Raw genomic sequence first — 15,444 nt, forward strand, 5'->3', positions numbered from 1 at the left:
AAGGACAGAAAGAGCGGTCCTATAGAAAGCTAGAGAACGTGCTGCAGGCACAGGGGGCAGCTAGTACTGAGGCTGGGGGATACGGTCTCTTTTGAAATTCACTCATTCATTCACTCTACACGTTTACTGCGATTCTTCTGTAGACAAGTAGGTTAGCCGCTATGAAGATAGGAGTGAACAAACAGATGCAATCCTGAATTCCCTGGCGGCGGGGGGGGGGGGGGGGGCTGACAGGCTCCATCTCAGAGATGCCAGGCTCAAGAAGTGACAGTCATGGTAGCAGAGAGGTCAGGCGAATGTGGCTGGCAGGAGCTTGACAAGCACTCTGACGGTAAGTCAGGGCTAAGCTCTCACTAGCAGCATGGGCAGAGAACCCAGTGACTTGGGGCAGACCGCTCTGTAAGCCACCGATGAGGTCCTGGGAGCCTTGCTAGAGCTGTAAAGGTAAAGGAGGAGAGGCCGGGCTTCTACCCAGTTTGGCATCAAGATTCAGAGCCAGGCACAGAGCAAGTGATGGGAACTCGGATCTGCAGAGCCTAAATATTTGTGGCAAGTCTCAGGAAGAAGGCATATGCTCATCCCTGGTCCAGGGGCTTGCCACCCAAGTGTTCTAAACCAGGCAGTTATTCAGATGAGCCACGCCTTCCTCTGATCGTCCTGGACCTGCCTGGGGGATGCCTTCTCTAACTGCTCTGCGGAAGTGACATCCTCCGTGAAGCACCCGCCCTGAATCCTATGCCATGTTGACCCGCCTGTTTCTGCCCTGATGGCAACCTCCACCAACTTGTGAACCAGTTCCTGTACTACTTGAATGCAGTAATAGTTCTCCTGGCTGACCTCCACTTACCGACACTCTGGATTACCTGACTCAGTGGGTCCGTTTTCCAGTCCCTCCCTCACACCTGTCAGCTGGGCACTTACAGGGCTGAAGGTCCCCAGCTCATAAGGAGCTCTCTAAATGCCCACAGCTTCTATTCCATATTAGCCCCATGTTGGCCAGGAGCCTCTGGGCTTATTCCCAAATGCAATTATGTCGGTTTATCTGTGAGTGTGTTCACTCTATTTAATTAGGTAGCAAATTAAAATTTTTAAACAAGTAGGAATGAGTGTTGCTGTTTGTATGAAAATGGAATTGAATGCTTCAGGAAGACTTGGTAATGCTGAATAACCAAAACATCAACACCGAATTAAGACATGGGTGAGGTGGCCATGAACGTTTATGGGAAAAGTGATGAAAATTCAAAAGTCACTCTGATAATATTGCAAGAACTTTTAAATTCTTGCTCCATTTTAAGGAACCAGAAGTCTTGGCTGATGCACAATTAGCTATGGTCTCAATAAGAAACAACAGATCAAAGCTAAAAATAAATGCCTTGGCCTTATTTTAAAAGACCAGATAATGAATGTATTGTTTTGTGTTTAAGTCATAAATGAAATGTTCAAGTATAATTTTTCAATAGTTCCCCATTTTAATCTACTTTTCCAATGAATCAAGCAACCGCGCACCCTGATTACTTCCACTAAAGTGGTTTTACAATTCCTGTTTGGATGTCTGTCACCCCTCTAGACCACGAAGCCTTTGAGAGCCAAGGCGGTGTCCTGTCCACCTCCAGAACCCAACACAGGCTTAAGAAGGAAGGGGTAGCCATATTTATCTGGATTCCTCTGGTGACAGATCGATACCCAACTCAACACAGTTTCAGAAAACTCAGGCTTTATCCTAAGGATACTGCAGTGTCTCATGGAAGCTGAGGGCAAAACTGAGAGGCTGGGTCTTGGGAACAAAAAGACCCAGTGACCCTTAATGACTATGGCCCTTGAACCTGGATTTCTACTTGTCCTACAAATTAGCAAGAAGGCTCTCTCACTTCTCCCTTACTGAGAGTTCTTATGCCTTCTATCTTTGTATGCCTTGTACCTTATGCCTTCTCTCTTTGGCCATTTTGAGAAGATTCTTACTCAGTTCAAGACTCACCGTGTGTGCAGAAGGAGTCTGCTTGGGTCAAACATCCAGTCTTGCCTCAGGCTCATGGTCAGGTGCAGGGCCACAATAAAGAGCGTGGTCATCACTGAAGTGACCATTAAGAGAGGGGCAGGTTGGATACAGAGGGGAGAGAGTAAGTCCCAACCAAGTGGGGACATGGCAGAAAACAAAGATGCACAAAACAGTAGCCAGTGCACACTTGTGGAAGGAATAGATGAGTACAAGATAAATAGCTGTCCCTGAAAAGGGTCCCGCTTTGACCATAGGGGTGGAGAGCAGGGAACCTGGAGGGAAGGTCAGTAAGCGGAAGCAGCAGTGTAGGTTGGTGGTCACGTGCACTGCCCCGGAGGTAGGCTCTGGCTTCGAAACCTAACTCGGCCCGTTCCTAACTCTGTGACTTGGGCCACATCCTTTAGCTTCTCTGTACCACAGTTTCTCTGTCTGTAACCCAGAGCTGATCATAACAGCACCTTTTTTTTTTAATTTTTAAAGATTTTTATTTATTTTTTGACACAGAGAGAGAGACAGCAAGAGAGGGAACACAAGCAGGGGGAGTGGGAGAGGGAGAAGCAGACCTCCTTGCTGAGCAAGGAGCCCAATGCAGGGCTCCATCCCAGGACCCCGGGATCATGAGCCGAGCCCGAAGGCAGACGCTAAACGGCTGAACCACCCAGGCGCCCCATAACAGCACCTCTTTGACAAGGCTGGAGGATGAAGTGAGTTAGTGTTGGTAAAAGAATTAGATCTAGTGTCTAGCTTGCTGTAACCGCAGCCCAAATGTTGATGAATTTCACTGGCAAGCATGCTCTATTTTAAGCATTGTTTTAGAACTCGAATTGTACTTGGGTGCAAATGCTTTAAGCTCTTGAAGTAGGAACGTTCCACAGGAAGTATGGGAGGGATGAATAGACAGAATATAAAAAGGCCATCGTACTACACAATGAAAAGCTTCAGTCACACTTGTAAAAATGAAAATTCTTCCATTTTTATTACCAAAATTTTGACTCTGGCAGTTGAGTTTGTATCTGAAAGGGAATTTATGGAACTGTCACCCAGAACTGTTACTGTTTCTGAAAGCTAAGTGTGAGCCCAGCCGTGCAAAAGGTGTTGTTGAGCTGGCTCCGAAAGCCATAGTCTGTATATGCTCTTTAGGCTGATTCAGTGAGGGGGCTGACAGTCCGGATAACGTCCGTGTCTACCTGGTGGGGGTCTAAGACCACCAGGAAATTTAGTTCTGCCTGGAAATGCAAAGACCAAAAGTTCTGGAGTCAGGCAATCTTGAGTTAAGTCCTGGCTGAGCTCAACAAGTGGCTTGCCTTGTGACCATGATAACTTATATGACCACTTTGTGGCTCAGTTTCTTCATCTACAGGATGGGAACAAATACTGCCTGCCTCCCAGGATTGTGGTTTACACTCAAGCCCTTTTTATAGATCCTGGCACACAGTAGGTGCCTATTAAATAGCAGTAGTCATCAAGGGTGTTTTAATTCATTCCAGTGGCTGGTTCACAGATCATAACCAGCATTACTCTATAGTCTATGGTCCACGATATGGAATAGAACTTAAAGGGATGAGTAACAAAATTCAGGCTTCAGGGAACTTTTTCTTATTTTTCTCTTTTTAAGGAGTTAAGATTTTCCCAGATCCCTTCATTTAGTAGTTGCCAGACAAAGCTCTTTCTTCATTCTTTGATTTGCTTAAGCATTGCTGAATGCCTATTGTATACCGGGAGACCCCAGCGCACAAAGCCAATCAAGGCCCTGCCTTCACAGATCACGACTCAGATCCTGTAACTTTGCTGTGTGTCCCTAGGCAAGTGGGCAAGTGACTTAACTTCTCCAAGCCTATTATCCTCATGTGCAAAATGTTAACAGTAGTTCCCTTCTGCGGTTATCCTCAGGACCCCGTGAGATACATTTGATCAACATGCCCTGGGAGTCGGGGGGATGAAGTGGGGAGTGGTCTGTCTCAGGTGCAGGCAATAAGCGGGTCCCTGGTCTGTAGAGAACTTAAAACAATAGTAAGAGGACTAAAAGTTGCTTTGCTTTTTATCATTATCACCACTCACGGACTATTTGAAACAAAGTCAGCGACAAAATACTCCCCTCCACTCCTAGGATAATGTTAATCGAGTAAAAAGGAAGGCAGTTTTTTGCTCTGGTAATAAAACAATAAACCAAAGGCAATATGACACTAAAAGCACAATGCTGAGTTCTCCTGAAAGGAATTTAGTCAAATGTGCAAAAGAGCACATTTGCTGTATGCAGCAGACATTAGGCGCCCAATCTGCTGCCAAGCATCGCCTCTTGAAAAAATTTCTTTTAAGCACTTCTTATGGCTTGAGGATTTCAGTCCTTTTAGGGAGTGCTGAAAGGTTCTTTCATGTAAAGTTTGCCACTTTTCTCCGACACAGAAAAGTACTGAGCCATTTTCAACAAAGAGACATTGACATATAGGTCGGAAATCACAATCGGAAGACCTGAATTTGAGTCTCTTTCTGGCATGGGCGTACTCACTGTCTGATCTTGGACCAGCTCCTTCCTCTCTCTGAATCTGAGTTTTCTGAGGTGTAAAGGCAGTCATTGACCTTTGCTCTGCCTACTTCACAGAGCGGCTTTACTGAGGGTGTGACATTCCAGCTGGATATTAGTCTTAAAAAATAGGGGTTCGCCAGTTAGAGTTAGGGAAGACCATTCAGGCAACAAGCAAAGACACAGGGGATGGACAGCAGATGGCAAGTTTGTGGGTGAGTTCACCATGGTTGAAGGTTCTCTGTGAAAGACTGGTCTGAATTGAGACTTGAGAGTTCCCTGGAAACAGTTTGGAATGGCCCTTGTTTTGTTGTGTTTTTTTTTTTAAGATTTTATTTATTTGTTTGAGAGAGAGAGAGTGAGAGAGAGCATGAGAAGGGAGAGGGTCAGAGGGAGAAGCAGACTCCCTGCCGAGCAGGGAGCTGGATGTGGAACTCGATCCCAGGATCATGACCTGAGCCAAAGGCAGTCGCTTAACCAAGGAGCAACCCAGGAGCCCTTGGAAGGGCCCTTGTATCCTGTGGCAAGGAATTTGGTCTTCAGCTAATAGGGAAATAGGGAACGAGTGATTTTTTAAGTGGGGGCAGAGAAGGGAGGTGACATCATTATTTGCATGACTCTAGAGAATGGATTGCAAGGCTAGGGGACAGACAGAAAATACGTGACATAGTTGTTGCCATGTCTCCAGCAAGGAGAGCAGATCTGAATGTGGGCCAGTGCAGCGGGCAAAGAGAAGGGTTAGAATGGAGAGACAAAGGGAAGGTACTGTGATTGTATATGGGCTGGAAAATTTTCCAAAAAGTTTTTGAAATTCCACAAGGGATGAAACCATACAAAACAGAGGGAAAATGGTATGTGTGTGTGTGTGTATATATATATATCTCAAAGATATAAATAAATTATATATTAAATTATAAATATGTAATATGTAAATATGTATGTAGACAGATACAGATATAGATTGATCAATCAATAGGTAGTCAGAAAGATAGATACCCTGCTTATACAGTAGCCTAGGAACCCAAAGTGCTCTGTCTTCTCTATTTCACTATGGTCATTTCAGTGATGCCCAGCAATGCTGATGGACCTACTGAACAACACAGAGCACCCGGAGTTATACAGTCTCTGTACACTGCAGTGTAAACAACATTCAGTGCTAGCAGGGACTGCTTACCTGCTGCCCGGGCTCAAGGAAGTATGCAGACACGCTCCCTAGCGCAAAAGCACTCAAAATCTCAACCACCGCAAAGCCGCACCATGGCTGTCTCTTACATAGCATGCACCAAAAGGAAATTGCTTGACAAATTGCTGCTTCTGGTTTTCAAAACTCCTGGCATGGGACTTGGCAAGGGAGAGCATGGTAAGGAAAGGGCAATGGGTCTTTCTCTAACCTGAGAAATATGAGTCTTGGAGCTCTCTGCCTCTTCCATCAGCATCCCCTGATCCCTCCAACCCTCCAAAAAAACCACTCAGCAAATTGACTAGCTCCCACTGCTCTGCTTAAGAACTGGCATCTAGGGGATGGGGGAACCTGGATTTTAGAGATGAAAGGACCTCTGTACTGCTTGTCGTTCTTCTACTAGTTGTCTGATTACACAGCCACATCTCTTGATATTGGGCTGATAACCCCCACCTTGGGGGGTGTTGAATGAATTGAGATAATCTGTATAATACCTAATGCATAGAGGGGCTCCATGAAAGCCACCTCAGTTTTTTCTTCCAGAGTTGCTGAACATGTAAGTCTGAATTCCACCTGGATAGTGTATACTATGGTATACAGTAGGAACCCAATAAATGATTACTAAATATCTCTTGCTTGTTGCTGTGCTAACAGGTGGCCATTGTCATGTTAATTATTCCATGTTAGTAATAAACTACTGGTCACAGAGATAGCTATGTCCTTTGCATTCAATACTCCCGTTTAGGTTGTTTAGAAGTAAAAGCGTTGCTCTCAGTTAGAGAACACCTCTTACAACAGAGTTAAGTGGATAAAATTGAGACAGGCCATGATATTAATGCACATCCTCAGAGAAACCCGAGTAACCTGTACTAAAGAATTTCCAGCTCTGTCTTTTTCCATTGCCACCTCTCTATGGTCATAAATCTGAAAAGGGGTTCCTTTTAATGTTATTCATCCATTTAATTAAGTAATCATTCATTATTTTTCAAGCTCTTACTCAAAATGGCACAATTTAATGAAAAGAAAAAGGATGCTACTCTCACCAAACTTCAGACAAGTACATAAAGATATTAGGGTGGTAAATGCAGTGATGGATGGAAGTGCAGGGACAGTGTGAATCCCATTAAGGACATCTTGACCCGGTCAGGGACGTCTTCCCGGAAGAGATGGTATTGAGCTGAGTTTTGGTTTTGAGTAGAGGAAATTTTATGAGTGAAGCCATGATGAAGTAACAGAGATGGTATATTCATAACACTTCAAAGAGCTGATGTGGAGAAGATAAGGGCTGGGTCTTAAAGGCCCTTGTGTGCTCAGTTAAGAAACAGTAACTTCAGCTTGAAAGCTAAGGGGAGCCACTGAAGGATCTTTTTCTTATTTGTGTTGAAGTGTAATTCACATAGAGGAACATGTTCATATCCTAGATGGACAGCTGTATGAATTTTCACAAAATGAACACACTCTTCATGAACAGAGCCCAGACCTGGAAGCAGAACATGACATTACCCCAAAAGCCCTTTGTGTCTCCAACAAGTCACAACTTCAAGAAGTAGGGAACACATTATTTAACAGAGCTAATGCCTAAGGAAGAGTAGCAATCATATTGCCAGAGTATAATTCTGTCCACCACTACCCCTACCACCAACACCAACTCTTGTTGATCACTACTATGTGTCAGGCTCTGTACATGAATCATCTCCTTTTGTCCTCACGACAGCTCATAAAGAAGATACTTCTATTATCCTTGCTTTAGAGATGTAGAAACTGAGGCACACAGAGACTAAAGAAACTTGCCAAAGGCACAGAACGAGTACATGGCAGCACCTGGATGCAAACCTGGGTGTCTCGATCCATTAGTAAGTGAGTTCTATCCACCAGGCTCTGCATTATGGAGCCTGACTTAGGGCTCATTCTTTTCTCAGCTGCAGTGGACCACCTGGGGCTGTCTCTCCTGTCACAAGCTTTTCCACGTCTTTGTATAATCTATTGTGTAATATCATCCGCTACCCACTCATGAATCTGATGAACTGTTATGTAGCAAGCAGGTACTAAGGAAGGAGTGAGTGGTGGGCTTTTTGCTTTGCACTTCATTGGGCAAAACTGGGGATGTTCTTCTCTTCTGCCTTCACCATGCTTGTGGTCCAGTTGGCTGGGAGACTGAAAATGGCTCCAATAAAATATTAACAGCATTACATAAACATCAGCACAGGGTACCACCTGGTTCTTGCATGTTCCAAAGAGATGCCAGGATAACAGACGTGAAAGATGAAATGCTTTGAACCACTGGAGTCAGAACTCCCAGTGCCATAGATGAGTTTTTCCTGTTTTTGAGCTTCGTATAATGGAATCACATGGTATGTTCTCCTTTGCGTCTGGCTTCTATCACTCTACATCTAGAAGGAATGGGTCACTTGTGGCCTCATGTTTCTTGACCTTCTGGCAGCCACTGAAGGGAGTCATCCACTACTCCTCCTTGAGACACTTTTTGGTTCCAGTCTGTGCACCTGCTCTTCTGATTTTTTTTTGTTGGTGGTGGTGGCATGGTTTTCATTTTATATTATTATTTTTTACCTTTTTAACATCTTTGTTGATTGTTTCACATCTATTTACCCCTTTAAATGTTGGGGAACTCCAGAGTTCAGTACTGCAGCTTCTTCCTTTCTTTGTTTACACTACCTTCTCCTGGATTCACTCTTCTAAGACATGACTTTCTACACCATATGTATGTTGACCCACTCCATAGTCTGTATTTCAACCTCAACCTTTCTGCTGCTAGACTCTATACCTAGGTGCCTACTTGACAACTCCACTAGGGTGAACAACAGTAATCTAAATTCACATGACCCAGATACATGCTTTGGCCCAGTTTTCCATCTCTCATCCCAATAAACACCATCCTCTAGCCACATGAACCTTTCTGCTCCTTGGCGAGCTTATTCCCATCTTATGGCCTCTGCATTAGGTATTCCTTCTGCCTGGAATGTTCTTCCCCCAGTTCCTTGCTTGGTTTGCTTTTTCCAGCAGGTTACATTGCATCTGACCCCTAGTCTGGAGTAGTGTTCCAGGTTCTTCTTGTCACCTCATCAGTTCCCATAATCATAGCATTCATCATCATGAATAATTTCATGGTTATTCATTTGTTCATCGGCTCACTGCTTATCTCCTCTCCTCTCCCCGTAAGTCCACAAGAGCAAGGATCTTAGTGGTATCCCGAGAACCTGGAGCAGTGTCTGGGACGTGGTGGGCACTCGATAAATGCCAGCTGACTTACTTTATGAATGACTCACACTGCATCTTTCAGAGATACTCAGGCTAAGGAATGGCGACGGATCAGAGGAGGACAAGAGGGAAACGGATGGGTGAGTCTAGAACGAATGAGAAGACAGTCCTTAGTGAGAGACCATCAAACACTGGTGCTCTCACGGCAGTCCTCTCAAGAGTGTTTGGGATCCCTGGGAACGAACATCTGAGAGCAGCTGATCCATACGGAATTGTGTATTAACCAGCATATTCAATCGCCTAGAACATTCCTTTCTTCAACATTTTGGGAGAACAGAAATTTCAGTGTATGTAGGTCAATGTAGGTCTCTTATGGTTTTTCAACACGTGCTTTGCTAAACTTTATGTTCCTTTTGTCAACAGGGCTGGGAACAATTTGCCACACACACACACACACACACACACACACACACACACACACACACTGAAAGATCAAAACTTAAGACTTCGATTCATTTGGCCTTGTCAGGACAAAACAACTTGCAAGGTTGTAACAATGAAAGCAGAAATACGACAACATTAAAAATAAAACTTAAAAAGTCCAAAGTACCTATTTTGGAATGGTTTTCCAAGCCTGAAAAATCACATTTCTTAAATACATCGATGGAACCAAAACACTTTGATATTCTCTCAGGAATCCATTCGTATTTGTAAACCTGTTTTGTAGTCAGAGGTGAGCATGCTACGTTCATTTAAAATGAAAAAATGTTTTCTCTGGGGGGCATTTAGGAAACCACAGGAACGAGGCTCCATATTTACCAGCCTGGGTCTTCACACTACCTCGGAGAAGGAAGAGATTTTGCTCTGATGTAAGGCAGATGAGGTTTGAATTCATTTTCTAGTTGAGTGATCTTGCTGGAGTGTCAGTTTCTTTATCTGGGAAATAGGAATGATAAACAGCCCTCAATGGTTCTGTGAGGGTTTCATGTGGAAGAGACACTAGAGCTGCTGATGGATGGTGGGGGCTCAACCAAGGCTGATGGGCTGCTCTGTCTCCTTTCCTTCCCCCACATTCCTTCCCTTCTACACTTTAACCTCCCAAAATGTACCAGAAAAGAAAGTTTGTATTAGATAATATAAACATCTAATACTAGATATTGTATCTAATATGAATTATATACTATTAGGCCATCCACGTTCAACATGTGCCTTTTTGGATAAGACACAATGGTCTACAACAAACATTTTCTCACTTCCTGTAAGCCCTATACGTGGGGAGAAAAATAAGGGATGTGGTTTTTATAGAATTTTTTTTTAAGATTTTTATTTATTTATATGATACAGAGAAAGAAACAGCGAGAGAGGGAATACAAGCAGGGGGAGTGAGAGAGGGAGAAGCAGGTCTCCCACGGAGCAAGGACCCCAATGTGGGGCTCGATCCCAGGACCCTGGGATCACGACCCGAGCCGAAGGCAGACGCTCAACCGACTGAGCCACCCAGGTGCCCCTGAGGGATGTGGTTTTTGTCCAGTATTCTGCAGAGCTTCTGGGAAGGGCAACCATGGACAGTCCAAACTTACTAATCGTGGTAGACTGTGTGTAAATATGTGCATAATAATTACCCTCAGGTAGCGCCCTCCCACGTTGATTCTTGGCATGCTTACATCACTTGTTTTGACCAATGGGACAATAGCAAATACGACAGAAGCAGAGGTGTGCAATGTGCTTGTTCACTGAGGCTTATATTACCTCTTGCAATGCTTGGAACTCTGAGACCACCATGTGAGTGCGCCTGCACTCCCTGTTGGAGGATGAGAAGCCATGTGGTAGAGAATTGGATGCCCTGGTCTCTAGTCCGCCACACTGCTGGATGTGTTAGGGGGCTGCCCTAGATCACCTGAGAGCCATCGGTCCCACAAGGTGACTGGATACACTCACTAGAGCCTAGAAGGACTGACTCCCCAGCTAACCCGCGGAATTGGGAGCTAAATAATGGTGATTACCTTAAGCCACTACACGTTGGGGTCATTACAAAGCAAAAGATAACAAATACTCCAAGTTAATAGAGATGGAAGGAAAAGGAGTTTGATTAGGATAAATGACTAAGAAAGGGACTGACATCTGAGCACCTGTGTGTGACAGTTCTCACACAATTTATTTCATTTGATCTTTACAACTAGCCCATGGAGCAAAGCCTATTTTATAGCCAAGAAAAACAAGAGAGATATTATATATTGTCCAAGGACATACCACAAAGTGGGAATTATTATCCTGTTTTATAGATGAGTATACCGGCTCAGAAGTGAAAACATTTACCCAAGAAATCTAACTGTAAGTGGCAGAACTGGACTAAAAAATTTGGGAAGTTTGGCACAAGAGCCAGTGTTCTTTTGAATACTCTTGATGATTTAGGTACACAAGTTTCCAAAGCTGCCCTTCTGTCTATAAGTGAAGCTAGTACCCTGTCCACCAAAGCACCATTCACGTTTCTGCTTCCTTATCCTTCAATGGGCTGTCCACCTCCCCTACTTTCTGTGCTTTAGAGTCAAGAGTGGTAGCCAGCATCTTGGAAGAGGTATGGATGCCCTGCTCCCAGGATGCTTCCCCATGGGGTCCTGGATCCAGAGGCATCAGAATTACTTACAAGCCATAGGCTTCAGCCACAGGGACTACAGAGTCTGCTGGAATGGACGTAACGAAGTGTGTGGTGGGCATGGTGGGTGTGGTGATCTAGCCCTCCGTGCTCTTCCCCACCATGTGCAAACAGTGCAGCATTTTAAAAACTGGACTTTGTGCACATTTGTGAGCCTGAAATCAAATGTAGTGGATCCTACACAGCATTAAAAAATGAAATAAGTAAAAACAGAAAACATCAGAACAGTTTCCTGGGCATTAAATGTGGCTTCATGGGCATTTTCTCTGTTTTAAGTACATGCTGCTAGATCACCAAGTAAAATGAACTTCCTACTGGGAGGTGTGGTCCAAAGACTGAAAAAGCCACAAGTATCCCCTTTCTGAATTAAAAGGCCTGGAAAGTTAATTCCTGCATTTTCCCCAAATCCTGCAGCTCTGGAGAGGATCTGAATTGTGCGGATTAGATGCAAGATCTAGAATGCAGAGGTGAGACAGAGGCTGGTTTTTTTTAGCTATTTCTTCTTTTTGTCACCGGCAATCATGGTCATGGAGATACTGGAATTTTCAGTAGCGTCATTCTGGTGTCCAGTGGCAAGATCTGTGGTGGTCCAGAGGGTGGCCACTGTCCATGTTTTGCCAGGGTGGACCCAGAAGGCAGAGTGGCTCTGGAGCTCACAGCTGTGGTGGGGGTGTTTTCCCGACCTCTGCCCTTCACCGCGACTGGGAAGCTGGTCCACCAGGTCTAGAAGAGGAACATCGATGTCCCTAGAGAGGATTTAACCCTCCTCCAAGGCCATTGGAGATGAAAAGTCTTCATGTGTAACCTTGGCAGGGGATTAGAGCAGGAAGGTATCTTAGAATTTCATCAATACTCAGCAATCTTTTCTAAAATTCATCAGGCCAGGAGAAATTACAAACACCCTGGAAATCCTCCTGACTACATGTTTGCAAACGTCACACCACTCATCTCTCTACTGTTCCATTACGTACCCCTCCAAAAACATGCATATTTGGCTCTGTTTAACTATTCAATTCGATTTCTTTCAATAAACGGTAATCATGCCTGATGTGTGCCAGGCTCGGAGTGTGTTCCTGGGAGCTGAGTCAGACCCTGGCCCCAAAGAACACACATCTTGGGGCATCCAAGATGTGGGAACATCCCGATGGCTTGATTCAACAAGCTCAATCATGGAAACAAGAAGGCCGTGCTTTGGAACCCGAGTCGTGACGTGGGGGGAGGGGAAGCAGGGACCTGCGGTGCCTGTTCCTGGGTCACACCACAAACATTCATTTCAAGTAAGTCTCACCATAGTCAGTGAGGTACGTCGGATTATTCCAGTTTAACAGATAAGGAAACTGAGGCACATCGAGGTACATTTTTTGCCCAAGTTTACACAGCTACTGAGGCTCAAAGCTGGGATTCAAACCCAGGTGTGTCTGACTCCACCGTCCACACAATAATGAAGTTGCCCATAAACACCGTAGGGATTTCCTCAGAAATAAATTTCCCGTTGAAATTCTAGCAAAGGAAAAAGCAGAAGTCACAAACAGACTTGCCTTTAAAGCACTGTCTGCTATACACCCCTCGATTCTGATAAATTGCTGTCCAACCATGGTAACTTCAAAATTTATCACAGCGAGCTATCATCGGTGATGAGGAACAATGTTACAAAACTACCAAGTATTACTTCAAGATGCTACACAGGCACACCTCTTTTGGACAACTGCAAATCTTGATGTGGAAAAGACCTCCACATTCTAAGTTTTTTGCCCCTGTGAACATTTGAGCAGACTCGGCAGAACACACACATTTTCAAATTGGCATCCATGTCTGAGGCCAGTAAACCACTTGGGTGTTTACAAGGGGAAGGCTTAGGTCCTGAAAGTATAGTGGGGGGAGAGGATATTCCATCCACTCCAAGGGGGGAGGGACAGTGGCTTGATCCAGGTTTGTGGGTTGTCACACTTAAGTACTTTAGAGGGATCCTCTTTAAGAAAAACATCGCAAGGGGCACCTGGGTCGCTCAGTCAATTAAGCATCTGCCTTTGGCTCAGGTCATGATCCCAGGGTCCTGGGATCGAATCCACATTGGGCTCCCTGCCCTGCTTCTCCCTCTCCCTCTGCTGCTGCTCTCCCTGCTTGTGCTCTCTCACTCTCTCTCTCTCTCTCTCTCTCAAATAATAAAATCTTAAAAAAACAAAACAAAAAACCTCCACACCACAAGTAGTCAGTACACACTTACTAAGGCCCTTTGGAGGGCCTTGGAAGAGCTTTTTAAATGAGCGGTCTTGAAGCTTAAACTTCATTAAGCATACGTCACCATAGCAGGCAAACAGTCTTTTGTGCTGAGCAGGCAAACTTTTATTACTATAAATATTGGAAGATGCCGACATGTTGGAGCACCACCTAGCCCGTGGCTGCATATGGACAGATACAACCGATTATTATTGCCCACTGCAAGTATTACTATGCAGCTGTGACGTTTGCCTATAACTGCCACAATGCATGCTTCCCAGGCTATGTGAACACTGTTTCCAACACAGTGGTTCTTTTTTCTTTCTTTCCCAGAAAACATTCATTCATTCAATAAACATCTTTTGAAGTTTGGGAGATATAATGAAACACAAAACTAATAAGACCCCTATTTTTACCGAATTACTCTTAATCGGGAGACCTACAATAACCGAGTAAGCGTATATATTCACAATGTAATTGTGCAACCTACTTAAAGGGTATATTTGTGCTAAAGGCCAAATGATGAGAATCCAACACAGGGAGTTCTTAGTTTCTAATTCAATTGTTATGATTCTGTGATCTATGTAATTATTAATTTACAAGAGCTTTAGACACTCATCCACGGACATTTTTTTTAAACACCGTCTTTATGTTTTATCTTGATATTGAGCAGGGCTTTTCATATTTATTCAAGAACATTGTATGTGTGATGGTAATTGAAGTAGCTCTAATTGAGAAGTTAAAAGATTAGTTAAAACTTAAAAAAGGAGCCCCTTGCATGCAGCATTATCAGGAGGTTATATACCCTCCTCAAAGACAACAGTTAAAAAATGAAGAAATTGTCACTTTCATCTGAAATGTGGTTACAGTTCAAAACTTAACTTTCATATGTACCAACTCAGTTAATGGTCACAAGAATCTTATGAAGTAGGAATTATTTTTTTAAAGATTTATTTATTTATTTTAGAGAGACCACATGCACAGAGGTGAGGGGCAAAGGGAGAGGGAGAGTCCCAAGCAGACTCCCTGCTGAGCACAGAGCCAGAGGGGGGCTCAATCCCAGGACCCCCAAGGTCATGATCTTTTCAAAAAAAGACTTTATTTATTTATTTGACAGAGATAGAGACATCAAGAGAGGGAACACAAGCAGGGGGAGTGGGAGCGGGAGAATCAGACTCCCCGCTGAGCAGGGAGCCCGATGCGGATATTAAGGCAGACACTTAATAACTGAGCCACCCAGGCACCTCCCGAGATCGTGATCTGAGCCAAAATCAAGAGTTGGCCACTCAACCGACTGAGCCACCCAGGAACTGCCGGTACGAATTATTAAAACGATTTTACAGGTGAAGAAACTAAGGCTCAGAAAAGTGATCGGCTTGAGGCCAATCTATGTATTAATGCAGAATCCAAGCTGCATTTCCCACTTCTGCTGCATCTCAAAAAAGCGTGGCTATCAATGCTTGAGCTCCAAAAATGAAACGGAGTCAGAGGCCAGAGGGCACGGCAGGGGCAATGTGGCTGGTGGCCCCTCAGCTGCTACCTCCACAAAACTGCCGGGGAAATTGTTCAGATCAGGTGTGGGCATGTGGTCTCTGTGACCCCCTTCCTCCCAGGCTATAAAGCCAACTGGCTGCTGAGCTGAATTGTTACTTTCACCCCAG

At 44.3% G+C, this 15,444-nt stretch overlaps 1 protein-coding gene across 3 annotated transcripts in view; it reads right to left on the reverse strand.

Moving 5' to 3' along the window:
* ADCY8 (adenylate cyclase 8) overlaps positions 1 to 15,444 on the reverse strand; it is a 228,624-nt gene that overhangs the window by 143,249 nt on the left and 69,931 nt on the right. The window lies entirely within an intron of this gene.

This window comes from Zalophus californianus, chromosome 4 (genome assembly GCF_009762305.2).
Source record: "Zalophus californianus isolate mZalCal1 chromosome 4, mZalCal1.pri.v2, whole genome shotgun sequence".
Taxonomy (NCBI): domain Eukaryota; kingdom Metazoa; phylum Chordata; class Mammalia; order Carnivora; family Otariidae; genus Zalophus; species Zalophus californianus.